Raw genomic sequence first — 21,349 nt, 5'->3', positions numbered from 1 at the left:
TGCAATTGGAAAGTTATTCTGCATACATTAATCTATAATATATCAAAAGTTTTTTTGATGAGAGGTACCCTTTAAAGGGGGGGGGTCTGAATATAACCAGCTGTTTTCATGTGTCTTAAGGACCTCATAGAGCGGAGTCCTCCCACCTTCTTGAGATCCCTATGACTCAGCCTGTCAAAACTTTACATGTTTAGATATTAGTGCAGGCAGGAGCATAACCTAAATAATTTAGCATTAAGTTCCAGGAGCTATAACGGGCCCCACACTTACATGTGCCATTTATAATACTGAAAGTTTTGTATAAAGCCTTTTAGCCCACCCTGGCATCAGGGGCTTGGGTACAATTGCTACGTACAACCTTGTCTCCAAGAGAGAAAAATGTTTGATCGAGCACAGAGAAGCCGGACAAGCAGCAATTGGCTGACCACTGTGCTGTCTTCTTTATAAAAAGTTGTTGTCCCCGTGAAGCACAATGGGGTTGATTTACTATTGCAAATGCGCAAAATTTTCTGGGACCACATTTTTTGTGGTTTAGACACTCGTGTCTCTTCAAAAAAGCACATTGGCTTAGCAGGAAAAGGTGGGGCTTTTGTTTTGCCGTGCACCAAACATTTTGCCCAAGATTTGGCATAAAGTTAACTAGCTTAGGTGGTCTAAACTTAGGCAGCCCAAAGATGGAAAACGGTTAAAGTTATTGGGTTCCACAGTGATTTCCAGAAGCCGCCTTGTCCTTGGCACCTCCGTTGACAAGAGGCCTCTGGTCTTGACATTGTGGGAAATCCCTGTCTGGCCAGAAGTTGACAGATCTCCCTAGTGCATGAGGACGGCCATCATGAAGGTCTGTAAACTTCTCCTTCTCCCATGCAGCGAGGCCCCTAGGTTAACCCGTCAGGTGCTGTCCCCTCTCTTTTCTCAACCCTTTAGTTTCTGTCTCTTTGCTCTTACCCTCTGGTAACTCTTCAGGTGCTTTCCCTTAGCTCGTACCCTCTGTTTTTTTTTATCTGATTAATCGTACCAATAATCGACAACTAATTAATTTTAGAACTAATCATTAGTTACAGCCCTAGTTGGTAATAACAAAGGAGCATCAGACTTTCTTTTAGAATAGACATTGGGGGATATTTATCAAAGTATTTAGACTGGTTTTTCCTGTCTTAATTTGTCGCACAGAAAGTCGCAGTCTAAATATGTGCGACTTTTTTGCGACTTTTGCTCTAGAGGATTTTTAGAACATTATGCATTGGTGCTGAATTTATCAAAAGCGACTTTTCAACGACAAGTCGCACGGGCTGAAAGTACGCCGAAATGTCAGACCATGTTGGAACAGGTTTAAATACAGTCTAAAGCATAGATCACAAAGTCTGTGCACAGAATTTATCAAGAGCCGTGCGCCTTTTGATAAATTAGGCGCACAATAGACCGGCCTAACCCTCTGTAGTTTGGTCTATATTGATGCGGGACATAGACAACTTTGATAAATATCCCCCATTGTCTTGTTGGAGAGTGCTTCAAATACTTGCCTATGTTAGGGAAAGTTGTTGCCCGCTTGCCCAATGGACTGCTGATTACAGCTCACCAATAGATCATCTGAACTATTGACTTCTTGCCCACCGTTTGGAAGCAAAGTTTGAACTGTACAGAATCCAGCTTTCCTGGTTTCTACTTTTCCCAGGGTCTGAATAGTTTTAGAGCCCATTCTCTCTCTGTCCCATTTGTATTCTCTAACTTCTTCCCATCCAAAGCTGCTCGCTCATCCCTCTCCTAATGGGTTAAAGAGCAGCTTGGCCTTTCGTGTCTGAAATGATTGCCATTAGTGAAGTTGCAAGCTGCCGTCCTAGCAGAGCCGATGTTTCACAAAGAAATGTGTTTACCGAGCATGAAATTAACATTTCTGTACAGCAGCAAATAATTGCTTACCAGATAGCTACTTCAGTAGGAAAATGTGCCGCCCGGGTGGTGATTAGTAAGGTCACCTGTATCATGAAGCAATACAATTAGCAACAGATACACGATTCCGCTATGGAGAGACGAGAACGCTCGTCTTTGTGATTCTTTGGCGCAGAGATCTTTTTATGCGTCTTTTGAAAGAGGTCCTTAATAAGCAACAGCTTGAGCTGTCGTCTAAGAGCATATGCTCAAGATGTACATTTGCAGGTACAGGAAATATAATTGTGGCATAAAACTGCTTAGTCTGCTCATTGAAGGATTATTTATGGGAATCCTTTGTCAGGATTGCCACTTGATAAGCTGTGAATGACTGTGACATCATGGGAGTTGGGTATGAATGTCAGGGTTACATAAAGACAAATGAGGTTCTTTAGGACTTGACTATGATGGTCTATCCTTAACAAAAGCCATTGATGTCCACCATTGTTTATTACCTCACAATAAAAAGGCGACATCAGACCTGAGTGTTGCATCTCATTTGCAGCTTATTCACATAAGCCTGATGGGCTAGATATTGCAGCTTGCCTTGTCCCATTCATTTCATCGTATTTATTGGTGATGGAGCTAAGGTGAGGCTCCCAGTTGGTCATACACAGCTGAACCCACTAATTTCCGTTGGACTGGCCAACCATCTAATGCGAATGATGACTTTTCAACATGCCTGATATTTTTGCTCTTGTGAGATGTGTCTGGCAGTGGTCCCCCACCCTCCTCTATTGAAAACAAATGCACATTTGGCAAAGCCAAGTGTTATCGCCCTTGTGACAGCTGTCTTACATATAGGGCCAGTTTGAGGATAGCCTCTCACTGTTCTAGTCATAAAGAACACCTTTAAAGGGGTACTCCGGAGCTTACACATCTTATCCCCTAGCCAAAGGATAGGGGATAAGATGCCTGATCGCGGGAGTCCCGCAGCTGGGGACACCCGTGATCATGCACGCGGCACCCCGTTTGTAATCAATCCCCAGAGAGTGTTCGCTCTGGGACTGATTACGGTCGACCGCAGGGCCGGCGGCGTGTGATGTCATGCCCCTGCCCCGGGGTGACGTCATGCTCCGCCCCTCAATGCAAGCCTACGGGAGGGGGCGTGATAGCTATCACGCCCCCTCCCGTAGGCTTGCATTGAGGGGCGGAGCGTGATGTCACACGGGGGCGTGACGTCACACGCCGCCGGCCCTGCGGTCAACCGTAATCAGACCCAGAGCGAACACACTCCGTGGACTGATTAAAAACGGTGTGCCCCAAGCTGCGGGACTCCCGCGATCAGGCATCTTATCCCCTATCCTTTGGATAGGGGGTAAGATGTCTAAGCACCGGAGTACCCCTTTAAGGTGGGGATGCACAGTGTTACCCATAAGTTCAGGTAACATAATGGCATTACAGCAAATGCAGTCTTTTCCCATGGGGAATTTTGCAACCATGTTGAAATTCTCACGAGTTGTCTGCAGTTTTTCTGAAATCTTTAAGGTTGTGGGTAGAGATGAGCGAACTTACAGTAATTTTGATTTGTCACGAACTTCTCGGCTCGGCAGTTCCTGACTTTAGTCTGCATAAATGAGTTCCGCTTTCAGGTGCTCCGGTGGGCTGGAAAAGGTGGATACAGTCCTAGGAGACTCTTTCCTAGGACTGTATCCACCTTTTCCAGCCCACCGGAGCACCTGAAAACGGAACTCATTTATGCAGGAAAAGTTATCAACTGCCGAGCCGAGAAGTTCGTGACAAATCGAATTTACTGTAAGTTCGCTCATCTCTAGTTGTGGGTTATGCCGCAGAATGCGGGTCATCTTGTGTGGAACTTGGCTGGCTAGGCAAATTAGGTAGCTATGGCCCACTGTTACGCCTACTGATCGGCCTATACACATGCACATTCAGCCTGTACTACATGTGTTCTCGATAGGGAGAGCAGTAAGCCACTTACTTTGGTTGTGGCTCATCTACTTTGACAACAAAATGATTGGGCATGTCAATAATCAAATCTCTGATCCTCCAGGTGATGGGACAACCCTCATTCGGTGGTCAACTGGTCTCATCAAAATAGACAGTTTCTGACAACATTTATCTAATGTGTGTAGGCATCTATAGTATTAAAATGTTAAAGGGTAAGAGGTTCTCATTAGCGAGATGGTGCCTCACTAATATTGTTACTCAGGCTGTGAGTAGCCAATATACCATAAGAGATTGTCTAAAAAAAACCTTTGGACTGATATTTTGAAGAGCAAATAATCAGGACTTTTAAGCCCCACCCATAAAATGCCTAGAAATGCTCACAAAATGCCCTTCTAGTATCCCTTTTGTGGGTTGGTTCTGTCAAAATTAGAACTGTTGGTAAGTGTAATGCTATTCTGTTTTTCAGCATTGAAAATCTTTGCTACGCTTGAATAGTGTTTTTGAAACCACATTAAAATGTATTGTACTGTAGTTTTCTCAGTATTTCTGGTGCAGAATCCACCAAATCCTACCTTACCCTTAGGGTATAGAGTCACACATGGCAGATTTGCTGTAGACATTTCTACGAATGAACATCTGTTTCATACATCTGAAGGGGTTTTGTTCTGCAGCATTTGTATGGATTTCTGCAAGCCCCATTTAGATGAATGAGACAATTGGCGATTTTTTTTGCAACAAATCTGCCGCTTGTGAATTTATCCTTAATGTATTCCGGCTTGTAGAGCGGAATCAATATTAGATGACAAGAACCGACTCTCCTCTATGAGACCGGTCTATGAGGCAGGTCCTTTTCTTATTCTCGAACGTACTGCTGTGACATACAGCTGCTCTTCCCTCTCTGAGAAACCTTTTCCGAGACACGCAGAGTCGGAACAAGTTGCAATGATGCTATATCAGTATGAGTTACACATCCTCTGTGACTGCAGAGCCTGGTGGGAGAAGGAGCTGTCCACTGTCATCCCGGCTTATGACATTACATCCCAGAATGATTCTAGACAAGACTGCATCCCAGCTGAGGTCTCTTGGTCTCACAAGTAACCTTTCTTTTTTATTTCGACAAGTGGCCTTCCGAGATCAGAGCACAGCTAATCTGGAATCTGTCTGAATTGCCTCCTTTATGAGGGCACTACTGGCACCTCTACAAAGAAGCCTAATGCATTTTTACTTAAAAACGATGCTTGAGATGCAAGTCTTTATGTCTCTACTAAGATATGTAGGCTGCACCTTGGAACTGCTTTTAAGAATATATTAGGAAATTTCATAAATATCTTCCCTAATAGAAAATGTTTAAAAAAAAAAAGTGCAACAGTTTTGTAAAAAATCCAAAAAGATACAGCAGTGCGGAAACATTTTTCATTTATTAGAAAAACATGTCTGTTGAGCATATGAGCATAGTCTTGCAGCTCAACCCCATTTTAAAAATTTTTTAAATAGACTTGAGTTGCAATGTAACAAGGGTGTCTATTTTTGAAAGAATACATTGTGTTTGTCTCATTCTTTTTAACCCCAGGGTATTTTGTTCATTATTTTAGCCAAAACTAGGAGTGGGTTCAAAACACAGAAAGAGGTGAATCTCTTCCCAATATCGTTTGGCTAACCTGTCTGTCCAAGTTCTAAAGTCTCAGAAGATCCATTTGTTTAGTCCTGTCCAAACCATTTTCTTTCACTACTTCTTACAAGAGCAGTTGCTCTGTATTGCAATTCCCAGAATGCATTGTTTTTCAATAGCTCTCCATCACAGTCCTTCCACCCTGCCTACTCCCCTCCCACAACACTCATGCCAGTTCCCCAGCCATGGACCGTTTCTCAGCAGTCTTTAAATCTGCAGCACCTGCTGCATGCATACCCGGTCTGCTCCTCTGCCTGAGACATTGTTTAGCACAAGGCAGGATGCTTACCAAACCCCATTCTTCCCTAAATGTCCCTCCAAAAAGTGTATATGGCAGCAGGATGGTAATGTAGGCTGGAGGGTCTGGTCAGAGGTGGCATCACTCAAGGGGAATGAGCTCAGAAACAAGATCTTGCCAAGCCTCCTGAGGCAGTAGAGGATGATGCATGTCTCTTGAGAGAAGCTGTTGTGAAAACATTAAAAATAAAAGCTTTGCAACTTCCTTGGTATTTTAAGTGAAAACATGCTAAAATGATGTGGACTTCTTAGATATGCTATCATGGGTGTGACTTCATTGGTGTGACATCATGGATAATGATAGTAAGCATAGTCCACAGGACTTTCCAATGAAGAAAACAATTGCAATATAGATGGAAGCAAAATGTACTAATCTGTGTCCAAAGGACATACTAGTCCATCAATTCAGAGAAAGTAACAACATCCTTAGGCGGTGATAATGCAACAAAATAACCTCTCTCCGCCTCCATGGCACAGTACAACGTTTCAACCCTATTGTGGGTCTGTCTGACAAAGACCCACAATAGTTTTGAAACATTTCACTGTGCCATGGAGGCAGGGAGAAGTTTTTTGTATGATCACCGCCTAAGGATGCTGTTACTTTGGAATCATGGATAATGCTGTCCCGTGGAGATCTTGGTTTTCAGGTTTGAGAACAAGTTTTGATGTTACGTAGTTACTAGATCTATAAATTATTATAGCTGACTGCTGCTATTGTGACCATATAAAATAGACAAAACCTGCATATTTTGGTAGGATCACCCTATGATGTAAGTTCCCATTCGCATCTAATTATTTTCTGTAAGTTTTTGGAATATGTTGTGGCTATGGGTGTGCTAACCTGTACCCCAGCAGGCCCAGTCTGCTAGTAACTGTTTAGTCTGTTTCTTAAATGTATATTTTCTATATTTCTGGACCGGATGTAGAGTCTGAAACTCATTGGGGGAGATCTATCAAAACCTGTCGGGAGGCAAAGTTGCCCATAGCAACCAATCGGATCGTTTATTTCATTCTTAACAAGGCCTGTGAAAAATGAAACAAGCGATCTGATTGGTTGCTATGGGCAACTGGTCAACTTTGCCTCTCCACACATTTTGATCAATCTCATTGGGGGAGATTTATCAAAACCTGTGCAGAGGAAAACTTGCCCAATTGCCCATAGCAACCAATCAAATTGCTTCTTTCATTTTTCCCAGGCCTTCATAAAAATGAAAGCAGCAAGCTGATTGGTTGCTATGGGCAACTGGGCAAGTTTTCCTCTGCACTGGTTTTGATAAATCTCTCCCATTGTGTTCTTAAATGTGCTTAAGTTCCAATTGTGTGTCTTCTCTTAATGGATCCTGAATAAAGTAACTCCATTACTTTGGAGGTGCCAGGTATGGGATTGTTTTCTACTTGGGCTGTTCAGTGCAGTGGTTGATCCAAGCTCTCCTTCTGCTTATGGTAGACAAGAAACCATCTACACCGACTAGGCGAGTGAATGATTCTAGGTGTGTATTTCTTAGGCTAAATGTAGCCACCAGTTGACTGCGTTCAGTCCAGATCAATGGGTACACCATGGTATATGTCGGACTGTCTTTTTGCCAGTATCCTGGTGTACACTGGCAGCGCACAGCAAAAACTAAATGTGAATGAGACTTCCTGGCAGATATAGGGGGACAGAGGGATCTGACATGTTGGATATTGACTTGCCCGATCCTTTGTTCTCATGGAGGACAATCCTCTGTCAAAGCAATCTGTCACCTGACAAGATACTGGAAACAATATTACTAAGGGAGCTAGATCAGTAGCACATTGGTTGGTATTGGTAACGACACTATTCTTCCATTCAGGTTGCGTTTTTTATACTATTTGGTTGCGATGTCCACTCCTCCTTTGTCCCAGTTTTGGTAGATCCACCCCCATTATATTTTTTTAGCTTCCTCAGGTTTTGTATTCCCTCTATGGAAATGGTCACTGGTTGCATCCACTTATAAATTCATAGAGGCTGAAAATGCAAATTTACTGTGAAACTAAATAGGGGAACCCTCGGGTGTGATAAAAAATACATTAGAAGGAAATACTGTGCAGCTTCTTCCACCTGTGCATGTGTCCCTATATTGTGAGCTTGTTAGCAGTGGATCAGATATATCTCCACCGTCTAACTTGGCAAGGGAATGTCTCAGGGAGACGGGTTTAATCACATTCACTGCCTCAGGCCTCTCCTAAGTACTTCTCTGCAGTGAATTGCAGGTCAAAGACTTGTGAGTAACACATTGCAGCCCGTGTGATTCAGATGCAGAGCAGATAGCAGCCTGACATTGGGCAGCCATGCGCTGTGAGGATTGCAGGTTCTGGACAAGCTTTGCCCTCTGACATGAATGACAAACAAAGGAAATGCCACTTCTGTGGAGCTAATGGTCATATTGCTGAAATTTGTTACGAATCTAGAAATTCAAGTATGACTGATACCAAAGAAAAGCGTTCCTCTCCTCAACTAAGCCACACTCAGAAGGACCCGAGAAACTAAGATATGAGCTGTTTACTGGGGCCCCTTACACAGCTACTTTTTTTGTGTCTGGCATAGAGAAAATGATGGGTGAACCTCGCTTCCTCCATAATAAGTCCATAATAAAAAATTTTTTCTTTTTTTAGGGGATCAGAACCCGTTTAACTTGCACAGAAAATAAGTACTTGGTGAACACTATTCTTGTCAGAGGAAGATACAAAGATACAACTTTCCAAATAGCACTACATATCTAAGGCTAGGCTCACATTGCCTTGGGACCATACTTTATGGAGCGCCATCTGCCAGTCCGTAATAACGTCAGGAGTTTAGCAGAGAGAAAAAATAGTGCCTGCACGATTTTTCCCCCCAGTAAAATACTGACCTCCCCCCCCAAGGACCACATTTAAGTCAATGGGATCCATTGGGACCCACTGGTGACCTGGTAGTGTCAGTTGTGCTCTGACCCGTTTTGGGGCCATTCAGCATTAAAAAAAAAAGAAAAGAAAGCCGAACGGGACTGGGCACAACAGTAATGGGAACCCAGCCTTAGCCTTTCAGACCCTGTAAGAATGACAAGTCCTGGTCTGATCATGGGTCATATGACTAGACCTGAGAGAATCATAGATTGCTATGATGTCAGTTTAGGTCAATATACCTGCAGATTGACTGGGACATGGGGCCATAATGTGGGTGCAGAATTGTGGCATTTTTACTCTGAACGGAGCCATATTGTGCAAAAATGATTTCACTTCATTACTTGCTACCTTGTTTTGGTGGGCAGAGGCATCAGCATAAACCTGGATGAATACTCTGTTGGTAATTTATAGTATTTAGTGTAGGCCCAGCAATTTACATTGTAAGGCAAGTTTCACCCAAGAGTAATGATGCTTCCAACCACATTAATCCTGTGGTTGGACTGGAACTTGTGGCCATAATTGTTACTGAGACAAAAATGCTCCTGAGTTACCTTTTGCGTGAAATCATCCTATATAGATAATATGGTGCACATAAAACTTTAATACTGGAACTGCGCTACTGTACCAGGCTCAGCTCATAGACCAGACTGACGCAGTTTCGGGGAGGGGGGGGGCATTTGACTTCACACAACCATTGTAAAACTTGATAAGACAGACTCTCTTTATCCTGGTACTGTTTGCTTCCCTTTGTTTAAAGCTTTTAAGCAGCTGACTGATGTTGAGGATAGTTTGTATTCTGCTGGAAGAGAAGAAGCCGGTTGACGGCCTAGAGATCAGTTTACTCCCGGATGAGTTACATTGTGATTTGTCCACTTTCTCAGGCTAAGTACTGTCACATAAGAAAAGCATCTTTCATCAAGTCTTATTGTGTTGTACAATCTGCTTGGATGGGGCGAGAAGCAGAGATAAGGTTCAGTGGGGTTGAATTCCCATTCCACGACTATGATTTTCTACGGCGATATAACAGGGTCCACAGGGCGCCAGGATTCATTACAACAGCGGAGGGGCAAAGCTTCTTATCGCTAAGTGGGGTAGTGTTCCCAAGACTTGGCGTCTATTTATAAATCCGATATGCATGCTGTCAATATATTGCGCTGTCCAGTCGTGAAGCATGTTTGCTGCCTTGATATTAAATCATACATCAAAATGAGGTGAATTGAAACAAAGGGGGCAGTACGTGAACATCGGGGATAGGACAAATCCTTAAAAAATGGGCTACAGAGTGGGAATCTTAGATTGTAGTATATAAATGTTGGCTGCTTTTGTAGAAAACCACAACAGGCTTAAAGGGGTGGAACTACGAACAAGGTTTATCACCGATCTGCAGAATGTATGACCTCTGGGGATTTGACTTCTTGGATCGGAAAAATCACTTACTGGGTTTTGTCCATGCCTGTGCTTCAGCTTGGAAAAAGCAATGATTTTATCTATAAAGATGAAATAAAATGTTCTTAAGAAGTATATTAGAATGGTTAAAGGGGTACTCCAGTGTAAAACAATTTATTTTAAATCAACTGGTGCCAGAAAGTTAAACAGATTTGTAAATTACTTCTGTTAAAAAAAATCCCAATCCTGTACAGTACTGAAGTTCTTTTCTTTTTGAATTTCTTTTCAGTCTGACCACAGTGCTCTCTGATGACACCTCTGTCCATGTCAGGAACTGCCCAGAGCAGGAGAGGTTTGCAATGGGGATTTGCTCCTACTCTGGACAGTTCCTAAAATGAACAGAGGTGTCAGCAGAGAGCACTGGTCAGATAGAAAGGAAATTCAAAATGAAAAGAACTTTCTTTGTAGTATACATCAGCTGATAAGTACTGGAAGGATTAAGATTTTTAAATAGAAGTAATTTACAAATATGTTTCTCTTTCTGGCACCATTTGATTAAAAAAAAAAGTTTTCCAGTGGAGTACCCCTTTAATGTTTTGCCAAGATGTACAACATAGAATTTTTTTTTGTATCTGATAGTGCCCATTTAAAGGGTTATTCCAGGAAAAAACTTTTTTTTTTTATATATCAACTGGCTCCAGAAAGTTAAACAGATTTGTAAATTGCTTCTATTAAAAAATCTTAATCCTTTCAGTACTTATGAGCTTCTGAAGTTAAGGTTGTTCTTTTCTGTCTAAATCCTCTCTGATGACACCTGTCTCGGGAAACGCCCAGTTTAGAAGCAAATCCCCATAGCAAACCTCTTCTAAACGGGGCGTTTCCTAAGACAGGTGTCATCAGAGAGGATTTAGACAGAAAAGATCAACCTTAACTTCAGAAGCTCATAAGTACTGGAAGGATTAAGATTTTTTAATAGAAGTAATTTACAAATCTGTTTAACTTTCTGGAGCCAGTTGATACATATAAAAAAGTTTTTTCCTGGAATACCCCTTTAAGGGTTTAATTGCTTTGCACAATCTCTTTTTTTGCTTACAGAACTATTACTAGGATTCCACTCTATTTACTATGGGGATCACAGATTTACAAGTCGGGAACATTTTCTGACCAGCTATTTCTAGGTGGAAATTTCCAGCTATTTATTTACAGGATTTTCTGTGAATACAATAGTAAATACGTCAAGTTGTGAAACCACGACCCTTTTCGGGTCGGCAATGCCCTCTGTGCGGCAGAACACACACCTTTTCTCGGCTTTTCACAATGCAATGACGGGTTTGTCTGATTTTTTTGCGCCTATATAACCTGGCAGAAACTAGTTGGTTTTAGCTTAGTAAATGAGGGCCTCTATGTTTCTATGTTTTTGCTGAAAAGGTTTTGATAAAAGTCAAAATCCAGAAGTAGGCATCCAGCTCTCCAGCGCTACCACAGGGGACATGGAGCATTGCAGAGAGTCTTTCAAAGTCAATGGACCGCCTATGAATTGCATGGACCTGCAACATCTTGCATAGGGTGGCTATTTAAAAAAAATAATAATTTTTTGTCTCAATGCTCTTAAATAAGAGCCAAACATTTTTGTACAAGATATTTGAAAAGGAATTTTCTAAACCAGACAACCCATTTAAAGTAAAGCAAATCAGGAAAGGCCTCTTCCCCCAAGTCTAAAGAGAGTGCAACTTGCTTTATACCCTAGTGGAAAATGTTCTGCAGTCATGGAGAATGGCGTATTCTTATTAGTGCTGTGATTGGCATTTTCCTTTTCATGTCACTGCTACACTATAGTCTCTGTAGTCTAGTTATGTGACCCGTCTTGTCTTGGTGACATTTACAGTAATGGTTTATTATTTATCTTAAGAATGCTTTCAAAGACTGGCTCTTTGGTGATAAGACCTTGATGTTTGTTTCAAAGAGCGCAGACATTGCTGAAAGCTACCACGTGTAGGATGCAGGTCTAGTGCTGTTTAGGGTATTAACTGGAGGAACCTTTGTCAGATTGGCGTGTAAGTACTTTACTTTGGTGTAGCAGGGGTAGGTGACGTGAGGGTGCATAAGATTTTATAATGTATACTTTTCACAGACACAGTAGTAAAGGAACCTAAAACTCAGGATTGGGTTGAAGGTTTGGCATTGTAGGCAGCGGTCATAATGGAGTAGGAGATCATTTTTGGGGAAAATGGAAATGAATGTTTTGGGATTGTGGGGGAATCAACAACAAGGGGGCAGTAAAGGATTTTCTATACAAGAGTTTGTATCCATTTGCATACGTTTTAAATGTATACTTTTTTTTTATTTTTTATTGAACTATGTAAAAATTGTACAACACTATAACCAAAGGGAATAAGGTAAGGTATACCCTGAAAACCTTAATGATATATGGCCCTTGGTATCACCATTCAAAACCAGACTACAGATCAATAAAATCAATAAAACGTAACCTTTACTGCAACATTAAAAGCATGTAACAAAAATATACATTATTATAAATACAGTAAATGGAAATATACGTATAGATACTGTTCAAAAATGTCTAAATATTAGCAATCGTTGCTATGCGCTGCGAGATGCAATGACGAGGGGACGCCACACCGGAGGCCAGAAGCAGCGCGGACCCGGCAACAAGTAATTATACAACTGGGGATGGGGGAGGCAACGGTGCAGCGGCGCCGGCAATGGGTGCCGCTGCCCCTTCTCTCCCCCTGGCTATCGGCGCCGCTGCCCCATTGCCGGCGCCACTTCTCTCCCCCTGGCTATCGGCACCGGCAATGGGGCAGCGGTACCGATAGCCAGGGGGAGAGAAGGGGCAGCGGCACCGATAGCCAGGGGGAGAGAAGGGGCAGCGGCGCCGATAGCAAGGGGGACAGACGCGGCGGCAGCAGGGCTCTAGACCCCAGGACAGGCAGGGGCAGAGAAGTCAGCAGGTCTCTGCACCTGCAAAAGCCGCTGCAGTTCATTGATTTAAAGTGCCACTTTAAATCATTGAACTGCTGCGGCTTATCGGCGTGTAACACGCAGATAGACTTTAGGCTAAAAAATTTTGCCTAAAAAATGCATTTTATACACCGATAAATACGGTACATTTATTGTGAATAGTAAATTATATAAAAGTGAGATCCCAAGCAGGGCCCTTGCTTAGGACACCTCACAATACAAGTAATTTATAAATAGTCTTTACAGTGGAGATCAAAAGTTTAAATGTTTGTATTATTAATGTGCATAAAGGCATCAAATTACAGATTAGACATTCTTATATGTCAACAAAAGTTAGATTTTATTTCCATCATTTACACTTTCAAAATAACAGAAAACAAAAAAAATGGCATCTGCAAAAGTTTGGGCACCCTGCAGAGTTAATATCTTGTACTGCCCCCTTTGGCAAGTATCACAGCTTGTAAACGCTTTTTGTAACCAGCCAAGAGTCTTTCAATTCTTGTTTGAGGTATCTTTGCCCATTCTTTCTTACAAAAGTCTTCCAGTTCTTTGAGATTTCTGGGCTGTTTGTCACGCACTGCTCTTATAAGGTCTATCCATAGATTTTCAATTATCTTGAGGTCAGGAGATTGTGAAGGCCATGGCAAAACCTCTTGATGTAATCCCCCCTGGATTTCGAGGTGTGTTTAGGATCATTATCCATTTGTAGAAGCCATCCTCTCTTTAATTTCAGCTTTTTCACACATGGCATCACAAGTTAGCATCCAAAATTTGCGGAAATTTTATTGCATCAATTTTTACTTCTACTCGTGAGATGTTCCCAGTGCCACTGGCTGCAATACAACCCCAAAGCATGATTGATCCACCCCCATGCTTAACAGTTGGACAGAGGTTCTTTTCATTAAATTCGGTTCCCCTTCTTCTCCAAACGTTCCTTTGCTCATTCCAGCCAAAAAGTTAAATTTTAACCTCATCGGTCCACAGAACTTGTTTCCAAAATACATCAGGCTTGTCTATATGTTCATTTGCAAAGTTCAAACGCTGATTTTTGTGGTGAGGGCGTAGAAGAGGTTTTCTTCTGATGACTCTTCCATGAAGACCATATTTGTACAAGTATCACTTTATAGTGGAATAGTGTACCACAACTCCAGTGTCTGCCAGATCTTTCTGGAGGGATTGTGCAATCAAACGTGGGTTTTGAATAGTTTTTCTCACAATCCTGCGAGCTGTTCTGTCTGATATTTTTCTTGGTCTTCCAGATCTTGCTTTAACTTCCACTGTTCCTGATGACTGCCATTTCTTAATTACATTCCGAACAGAGGATATTGACATCTGAAAACGTTTTGCTATCTTCTTATAGCCTTCGCAAGCTTTGTGAGCGTCAACTATATTCAGTTTCAGATTTCTAGACAACTGCTTAGAAGAACCCATGGTGCTGATTGTTGGGGCAAGGTCAGATGAGTCTGGGCATTTAAAGCCTTTGAGATTGACATCACCTCGTCTTCCCAGATGATGATTGAGAACAATCCATGACACTGGCAGGTCTCAGCTTTGCAAAGGGGGCAGTGCATGCTATAAAATCTGCAGGGTGCCCAAACTTTTGCAGACGCCATTTTTTTGTTTTCTGTTATTTTGAAAGTGTAAATGATGGAAATAAAATCTAACTTTTGTTGACATATTCTAAGAATGTCTATTCTGTAATTTGATGCCTTTTGGAGATTTTTCCATCTTTCCTTGGCTTCTTTATGCACATTAATACAAATTTTTTACTTAGGGTGCCCAAACATTTGATCCCCACATTAAAAACTAGCGATGCACAAGATAAAATTAATGAAATAGTGGGGACATATGTAAACTGCGCTATAATAAGCGCGATGCGATAGTCCAATTTATACTGGTGACTTATTGCTGGGGTGATGAGTCACAGTTCATTAAACAGTTGGCGCAAGCAGCGCTAATAGATTAAATCCAGTATGGGGCTGCTGTATACTTCGTGGCTGCGCTCGGTAGCGCTGGAGACTCCTGAATGGGAGCCCACTGGATCCTTGTCTGCGCAAGGTTGGTTGGATGCGCAGCCTGGCACTCTCTATACCCCGACGGCACTGGGACAAATGGTAAGGGAGAATAGGGAGTCCGGCACTATGTGCCTCTTACCAGGTCTGTTGGTGCCGGGTTGGTGATGTAAATCCAGAATATGGCAGCGTAAACGGTCCTCAGGGATTCTCCCTCTCTATAGAGGTCCTGTGCTGGAGGCTTCTTACCGGCTTTGCCGGTATGAGGTTGAGATACTTGTCAATATCTGTAGTGATGGGTCCCAATCTTTGTGCATGCGTGCAGTATCGGACCAGACGCCTTTCGGGGAGCCTTGTCCCCTTTTTCAATGGTGATTCAGACCTTTTCTTTTCGCCAAGTAAGTAAGACGCCCGGTAAGAAGCCTCCAGTACAGGACCTCCATCCCCCTCTCACATCTTTCCCCGTGCCATTGGGGTAGAGAGGGAGAATCCCTGAGGACCGTTTACGCTGCCATATACTGGATTTACATCACCAACCCGGCACCAACAGACCTGGTAAGAGGCACATAGTGCTGGACTTCCTATTCTCCCTCACCATTTGTCCCCGTACCGTCGGGGTATAGAGAATGCCGGGCTGCGCATTCGACCAGCCTTGCGCAGACAAGGATCCAGTGGGCTCCCATGCAGGAGTCTCCAGCGCTACCGAGCGCAGCCACGAAGTATACAGCAGCCACTCACTGGATTTAATCTATTAGAGCTGCTTGTGCCAACTAACTGTTTAATGAACTGGAATTCATATCACCCCAGCGATAAGTCACCAGTATAAATTGGACTATTGCATCGCACTTATTATAGCGCAGTTTACATATGTCCCCACTATTTCATTAATTTTATCTTGTGCGTGGCTAGTTTTTAATGTATATAAATACTATTTATAAATTATTTGTATTGTGAGGTGTCCTAAGCAAGGGCCCTGCTTGGGATCTCACTTTTATATCATTTACTATTCACAATAAATGTAATTTTATTAGACACAATCCTGATTTTCCCTTTCTTCCTTTTCTCATTCTAACTGTCCCAATTTTCTCCTTTTTTCCCACCTAGGACTGTAGGACTGTTTCATTTATATTTTATAGTGTCATCTGTTAGATGAGGACAGCACAGCCAGCAGCCCAAGGGCCACATGTGGCTCACAGTGCTGATGTGTTGTCCCCAAATATGTGGACGCAGATGTACTTGTCCATGTCTGCTTACATGCAGAGAAGAGGATCGATATGCCGCGCAGGAGCAGAAACAAGTAGTAATGCTGCTTTATGCCAATTCTAGGACCTCCCTATATTTTCTCTAAGAAGTTTCTTATATAACAGAGAGCAGCTAAAAGTGATTCTCATTTTGGAGGACCCGGCTGTGTAATTCTTAATTTTACCTGGGAGATTGCTGCAGGAAAATTGAACACTCATTGCAAGAGAACCCCACAACAGGCCATTGTTTTTCTTCTTTTTATTTAGGGACTTATTAACAGAAAAATCTTACAAAAATTTGAAGTGGCCCTCCTTTTTGGGTATTTCTCTTGCTCTAACGTGGTCTATGTCTCAGTTACTTGATCAATAAGTCGGTAAATTCTCCTATGTTTTTCACTGCAACAAAACCCTCTTGAGTCGCAGTAAAAGTATTCTTGCTATTTTGTGCGGCGTTTCTGTAGACAGGTTCATTGACGTAGGCAGTGTTGATTGATTTGCAATGTTATGAAAGTCTTTAGCAACAGGTTTTATTTCTTTGGCTCATAAGACAAGCCGGTGATCCAGACATCCCAAGGCTAAGTTTCCCTAGTTGAGAATGTGAAGACATTTTGTCAATGAACCTGTAAAGTCGCATGTATGAAGCACCGAGGCTTAATTAAATATTGTATTTGAGGAGAACTGCACATATTGAGGAAGGTGGAGACAGCAGATGAGATGTGAGTGTACAGTCTCTATGGATGTCTTGTCAATATATACACAACAAAATGTCATAAACGCCATCATCGATGAGACCTTTTATCAAATGCCAGGTTATCAGGTGGCTATGGAAATGTGTAAAACTCACTTGTAAGCCCAAAAGTATGTTACAACTGCATTGATACTACAAAATCTGTTAATAGTAAATACCTGCAAATGCATGAAACATTTCTGGCGCCTGTTTTCTTTTTTTAAAATATGCTGTCCCTCTGTTTTTCCGCCAGGAAATTTCTGACTACGGTAAATTGGAAACTAGAGGTGATCGTTTCACTTGTCAATTGGGTATATGCCAAGAAATTTGGAACTGTCCGCTCAGTCTTGACAATATCAGCCTGTGCAAGGACACATTCTGTTGAAGGGGATTCGGAACACCCATTTGTTGATATATTCGTACATTCATGTACAACATCTAAAAAGTTTTCGATTCTGACAGTGCCCATTTAGGCACAGAAAGAAAACCTTTTCAAGTGTTTAGTATTAGAAGCTTGCAGCATTGACTTTTCCCGTGTCACCGATTTTGCCAACATGCCCTCCCGCATTCCCCTCGATCTTTGAAATCAAACATGTAGTTTACTGTTCCACACAATATAATTGCAAATGTGGTCACAGGTAACCGCGTAAAGCTTTTAGAGCAGCGCTTTTCAAATCCCTCCTTGGGGGGATGCCTGACCGCAGCAAGTTTTACGAACAATGCATACACTATTACACAGGTGACTGCACATTATTTACACGTGAATGGGGAGCTGGCACGGGGCCAGGCGCAGGCTTTGAGGATGCTTTGTTTAAGGGGCTTGCATAAAGGTACGTCTCTGCCAGCCTGTGATTGCCTCCAGTGCCCAATCATGGATGAATGTAACAAACGTAAGTTCCAAAACATGAGTTCCCTTTAAACACTGGTCTTCGAACTGTGGCTCTTTAGATGTTGGAAAACGAAAACTCCCAGCATGCATGGGCAGCCAACCTGTCATAATTTTCATGCTGCCTGAACCACAAGTATTCGGAATGGTCCCTTGCAGCTTTCCCCTGTTCCACCAGCCTTGATTGACAGATCTCTAAACCCAAACAGGGAAAGATCTATCAGTCAAGATTGGCAGGACAGACAGAAGCTGACGCCCTGATCACACATAGTTCAGGCAGCATGAAAATTATGACTGGTTCACTTTAAAGGGGTAGTCTGTTCCAAACACTGAGCAGCAAACTGTTCTGAACCCTGTCACGCCCCCTCCCATAGAATTGCATTGAGGGGTGGGGCTATGACATCACAAGCTTCAGCTTTGGGAACAGTTTGTTCCAAACGCTAAGCAGCAGAGTACCCTCTTTAAAGGGGCTGTCCAGGAAATACTCTGTGTATATTTAAATCGGTGTTACTTTCTGTCAGTCAGAAAACCCATCCTATAATGTAGAGTGCACACAGTAGGACGGAGCACATGAGGAAGCGCCACTCTAGACCTGCGTGGGAGCGACATAAGACTTCCTTCTTATTCAGGGTCACTCGCAGTAGCAACAAGAACGTTGTGTTCAGTCAGTGTGACAGGATTTCGGAGGCAGACATCGGATGCATCTATAGCACGGTCCTCCTCATTGATAGGTCTTTGCTGATACAGTGCTGCAGGTAAACCTATAAAGAAAATTCAATCTATCACTTTACAGAGTTTTGGGGCTTTGTAAAAGCTGTTACTGATTTATTTTTATTTTTTAAGGTCTGCAGCCTGTTTTAATATATTGTTGCATGACTGAAATTCTTTACGAAGCAGTAGAGATTCCTATGGTAATTTGCTCAGGCACTGGACAGTTCCTGACATGAACTTCCTCTGGAGCATACAGCAGCTAAGTACCAGAAGGATTAAGGATTTTAAATAGAAGTAATTTACTAACTTTACTAACTTTCTGGCACAATTTGATTTGAAAGCATTTGTTTGGGAGTGGAGTGCCCCTTTAATGTGCACTTGAGACTAAGTGTACTTCTTTTGAAAGGCAAACTTTACATGCTAGTCTTAGACAAAAACTCATTGGGGTAATATATGCCAAATGTTATCCAGGGATATAAAAAGGGGGTTATCCAGGATTAGAAAAACAGCTGATTTCTTAAAAAAAAAAAAAAAAAAAAAAAAAAAACACACACACACACACACACACAGTACCGCATCTGTCTTCAGGTTGCATTTGATAATTTGATATTGCAGCCCAGTTCCATTGAAGTCAAGGAAGCTAAGTTCCAATCCGGTTGGTAATACGTTGCCGTCTATAGACATGGCACATTTGTGAGCATTCATAGTGCCGGGCAGACATTTTGCAAATGTTCTGCCATGGGAACATGGCCTAATGATGATTTTTGGAAGTAGCAAAAAGTAGTGGTGCAATAGCATTAGAAAAGCATACCAAAATACAGCAGGAAGGCTACATTGTGCCAAATATGTCCCATCAGGCTCGGAGCGATGAAGCATTCAAGCTAATTTTAGCACCCGTTGTCTAACAAGATATAAGGTGGCTTTCCCATTTAAGATATTTCTTTGTGTCCTGCAAGGTCTGTTTTTTTTACCGCAGGGTATTATAAGCTACTCTAGTACACGACCGGCAGAAAATGACCATCCCCTGCAGTTTTTTTTTTTCTTTTCTTTTTTTTAAGCTAGAACCGCAGGGAATCTGATTTTGTATACTGTAGATGTTCATATTGAAACATGAGCTAAATTTATAATCCGCCGCTAAAAATATAACTCAACCGTTTTCCGAAAGCATAAGTGAAAGATGAATTGCAGATAAAAACCTGTTACTCAGATATGAGAACCATCTCGCATGTCAATCAAACGTCTATATATTCTCCTCTCCTAGTCTGGAATTATTAGAAATTGCGTATTATCGTCATTAACTATTCACCGCAATAGAACTTCTGCTGCACCAATAACTTATTACATTCTGGGAAGGTTCAGATCGTGCATTTAAAATTAGCATTATAATAACGGGGATGGGAGTCGGATCTGCATGTATGTAGTTCCTTTATGAATGAAAAAAATCCTGCCTCTATATCCATGTTTCTCAACCAGGGTGTCTCCAGCTGTTGAAAAATTACAACTCCTAGCAAGACTTAAAGGGGCATTCTCATCTCAGATTCTTATCCCCTCTCCACAGGAGAATACATTTTGGAACCCCTGCTGTTTGTCCCAGTAATAAATGGAATTCACTGTGGCTGTGTGACTACAGCTCCATTCTCTCTATGGGGCCTCCGTACATTTAGCAATCATACATGTTCACTGCCCCATAGAAAATGAATGGAGCAGGTACTCTTTGTTCATTCTGGACACATGTTCTCTGGATTGGCAGGGTTTCCATTGGTCGAACGTGATTAGTGTTTTTTGCCTATTGGTGTGTTTTGGTTTTCTTCTTTTTTTTAAGGCCATGTTCACACGACAGAATTTCTTAGTCAAATCCAGCGGAATAAATCAGATTGGGAATTTCATTGCAGCAGAATCTCATTGCTTTCAACAGGATTCTTCTGCACCATGTACCCAACGGAAATCATGATTCCAGGCTACGCCAAAAGAATTGACATGTCAATTCTTTTAGTGGAATCCGCTCAGAAAGGCATTGCCGTCTCTGGGGATGGCGTATTTCCAAGTTGTCCTACTGCAGGCATAATCTTCTGGTGCCCTCTACTTTCGGAATGTTCGCCCCCTTTTGAGCCACTTTATATTTCTTACTGTTTTTAATTCACTTTTGACTTTAGCTGGTAAAAATTGAATGAAGAAAGATCCACAAAAACAAACACCAGCTTTCTTGCTCATATGGAGACTACCCATGAAGCATTGCCTGTGAGAAGTTCTACACCAGCTGGATCTCCGCAAGGAGAAGGAGTACCATCTATAGAGCTACATCTAAAGTTTCTCACACAACCAGGTGGTATGATGCTCTGTACCAAACCGTGACACCGCCGTCTAGGTGCTTGCTTCTTTTAGAAGAGGTTTGGCTAATATCCCTAGTCATGTTTCACAGTTTTCACAACGTATATTTATCCATGCTGTTTACAGTAGCACAACTATGGAAATATTCATGTCCTCTGGTGATGCTCATACCCAGGAAACCATTAGCCATGTACACTGCTCAAAAAAATAAAGGGAACACTAAGATAACACATCCTAGATCTGAAGGAATGAACTAATCATATTAAATATTTTCGTCTTTATAGTTGAATGTGCTGACAACAAAATCACACAAAAATTATCAATGGAAATCAAATTTATCAACCATGGAGGTCTGGATATGGAGTCACATTC

At 42.0% G+C, this 21,349-nt stretch overlaps 1 protein-coding gene across 3 annotated transcripts in view; it reads left to right on the top strand.

The window, feature by feature from the left end:
- GALNT10 (polypeptide N-acetylgalactosaminyltransferase 10) overlaps positions 1 to 21,349 on the top strand; it is a 211,708-nt gene that overhangs the window by 89,550 nt on the left and 100,809 nt on the right. Inside the window, exon 1 of one of the 3 annotated variants that reach the window (XM_056516828.1) lies at positions 7,155 to 7,176. The exons of 1 other annotated variant lie outside the window; for it this stretch is intronic. The gene's annotated coding sequence lies outside the window, so the exon portion shown is untranslated. One more of the 3 variants, XM_056516827.1, reaches the window with a different exon arrangement.

The sequence above is a fragment of the Hyla sarda genome, chromosome 4, assembly GCF_029499605.1.
Source record: "Hyla sarda isolate aHylSar1 chromosome 4, aHylSar1.hap1, whole genome shotgun sequence".
In the NCBI taxonomy this organism is placed as follows: Eukaryota; Metazoa; Chordata; class Amphibia; order Anura; family Hylidae; genus Hyla; species Hyla sarda.
Note: the sequence above shows the minus strand (reverse complement) of the source record. Positions and strands in the feature narration are given on the sequence as shown.